We start from the raw sequence: 3096 nt of genomic DNA, 5'->3' as shown, positions 1-3096 counted from the left end.
AGTACTGGTAAGACACAGCTATTATACACTTTTCTCTTGAGGGATAATGGCAACCTGCTGTTCATGATCTGAGAATGCCGGCCAAATGCACCCCAGCCCATTCTTATTCTTCTGATTATTTCCGTCTCATGATCCGGATCCGCAGTCACTACCTGCCCTAAGTAGATGTATTCCCTTACGATTTCCAGTGCCTCGCTGCCTATTGTAAATTGCTGTTCTCTTCCAAGACTGTTAAACATTACTTTAATTTTCTGTAGATTAATGTTCAGACCCACTCTTCTGCTTTGCCTCTCCAGGTCAGTGAGCATGCATTGCAATTGGTCCCCTGAGTTACTAAGCAACGCAATATCATCAGTGTATCACAAGTTACTAAGGTATTCTCCATTAACTTTTATCCCCATTTCTTCCCAATCCAGGTCTCTGAATACCTCCTGTAAACACACTGTGAATAGCATTGGAGAGATCGTATCTCCCTGCCTGACGCCTTTCTTTATTGGGATTTTGTTGCTTTCTTTATGGAGGACTACGGTGGCTGTGGAGCCGTTATAGATATCTTTCAGTATTTTTACATACGGCTCGTCTACACCCTGATTCCGTAATGCCTCCATGACTGCTGAGGTTTCGATAGAATCAAATGCTTACTCGCAATCAATGAAAGCTATATATAAGGGTTGGTTATATTCCGCACATTTCTCTATCACCTGATTGATAGTGTGAATATGATCTATTCTTGAGTAGCCTTTACGGAATCCTGCCTGGTCCTTTGCTTGACAGAAGTCTAAGGTGTTCCTGATTCTATTTGCGATTACCTTAGTAAATAGTTTGTAGGCAACGGACAGTAAGCTGATCGGTCTATAATTTTTCAGGTCTTTGGCGTCCCCTTTCTTATGGATTAGGATTATGTTAGCGTTTTTCCAAGATTCCGGTACGCTCGACGTTATGAGGCATTGCGTATACAGGGTGGCCAGTTTCTCTAGAACAATTTGCACACCATCCTTCAACAAATCTGCTGTTACCTGATCCTCCCCAGCTGCCTTCCCCCTTTGCATATCTCCCAAGGCTTTCTTTACTTCTTCCAGCGTTACCTGTGGGATTTCGAATTCCTCTAGACTATTTTCTCTTCCACTGTCGTCGTGGGTGCCACTGGTACTGTATAAATCTCTATAGAACTCCTCGGCCACTTGAACTATCTCATCCATATTAGTAATGATATTGCCGGCTTTGTCTCTTCGTCGGGATTAACCCAGTGATAAGCACCGGGGCCGCACGTATCAGCTTCGCTGGTTAATCATCTGTACGGAGTACTCGGAGGGTCATTTTGTTCCATATCTTTTTTTTTCGTTAATAACTTATCGTGATAGAAAATGTCGCAGCGCAAAAAAAAAGCAGAAGGAAAACGCCCTTTTCAGTATCTGCCATCCTGTCTTTATAGGCACTCCTTCGCATCTTGCCTGGGCGTTAGCATTCTCGCAAGTTTAAGTAGTGTTGTTTCACCCATGACTTTTATCTCAAAGGATGGCCTACGCATTGATAGATGCAGAAAAGCTACATGCCGTGGGTGCCACGCCATCTGTGCCAAAAAAAAAAGAAAGCCCGTGAAACACGACAAAGTGCCTCGCTGGCCTTTTGCAGACCTTCGCGCGCTTTATTTCAGGCTTCGAAAAAAAAGAGAACTTTGTGTGGCACGTATTGAGCAACAGAACACTGGGCCGGGAATATTGCAGCTGGGTCGGAAATTTTGCCATGGAGACTTTCGCTTTGAATATAATGGTTCTTGAAGTTGATTAAATAATAATAACTTATTAAGTAATTAGGATAAATACAAAAAATAGTCAGACATGCTCCAAGCGACAGGAGACAACATTACCTTTACTCTGCTCCGCTACATGGAACTTGTGTGTTTATATGTGTGTGTATATATATATATATATATATATATATATATATATATATATATATATATATATATATATATATATATATATAATTTTTGCGCAAGTTCCGTGCAACACATTGTTATAATATTAGCCTGGCGATTTTCCTTCTATGTTGCAATTAAGAACTGCTTATTACTCATCGTATGCTAATTTCCCAACTATTTTGCAGTTTCCACGTTTCCTTCTGTTCTGCTCCAACTAAAAATTTAATGTTAAATCTGACATTGTTAACCTTTGTATCACTAACAATATTGTAATTAGTATGTATTACATAGTGTTGATTAATGTCCACTTTTTCATTTTACACTTCGTTTACCGACCCTCCAGGTTTATTCCTTGCAAGAGCCTATAAGTAGAACGGCACGTTTGCAAACACTCGTGGCTTTGGCTGCCTTGCAATCTGTAATGTTGTACTGACTGAAAAATAAAGATTTGCTTCAACTCTTTCCACTGTTCTTACCATGACCCAACAGTTTTTTTTTTGTTTTTCGTTTTTTTTTTTAGTATCGCTTCCCGTCACCACAGCTCATAGTAGCTACCTATAGATTCAGCTGGTACCTCAGTCCTCTCTCTCTGATATTCTTATGAGTGAACTTTATCTCTCTTTTTCGTCTCGATTCACTGCCTCTGTCCCTTCTGTTCAAACCGGATACTACATCAACGCCACCCCTCCAGGCACTAAACGGAAACGGGGGCAGAAAAAGAAAACGACTCACAAGTGACGGTTTTCGTAAGTTGTGCTAAATGTCCCTGTCACCGAGTAGCTCTTCAGTGAGAACTGCTCACTTTTCTGCCTGATTGGCAATTAACTACGCTCGGCCAGTATTTGCCATGGTCTTTGTCCTAATGGGAAGGTGCTTTGAGAGCTTTAGAGGATTTACGATTACCCGCAATTATCTTTTTACATGGGCGTAACCAAGCCTCTGCTCTTATAAAACTAACAGCTTTACTACGTATTTCGGAAATGTGCACTTTACACAGTTAACTCAAATCATAATTTGTCTCATTTGACGCCCCTTTTAAGTCCCGCGAACCCTAAGTATAGCCATGCGATAAACCCCTAAAAAGCTGTTAGAATATGGCGGAGAGTTGGAATGAACAGTGACAAACGCAATTCCAGCAGTTTCATGCGCCAGATTTACCCCATGTCCAAAGCATA

Source organism: Dermacentor albipictus, chromosome 1 (assembly GCF_038994185.2).
Source record: "Dermacentor albipictus isolate Rhodes 1998 colony chromosome 1, USDA_Dalb.pri_finalv2, whole genome shotgun sequence".
NCBI lineage: Eukaryota > Metazoa > Arthropoda > Arachnida > Ixodida > Ixodidae > Dermacentor > Dermacentor albipictus.
The sequence above is the reverse complement of the archived record's forward strand: the minus strand, read 5'-3'. Positions refer to the sequence as shown.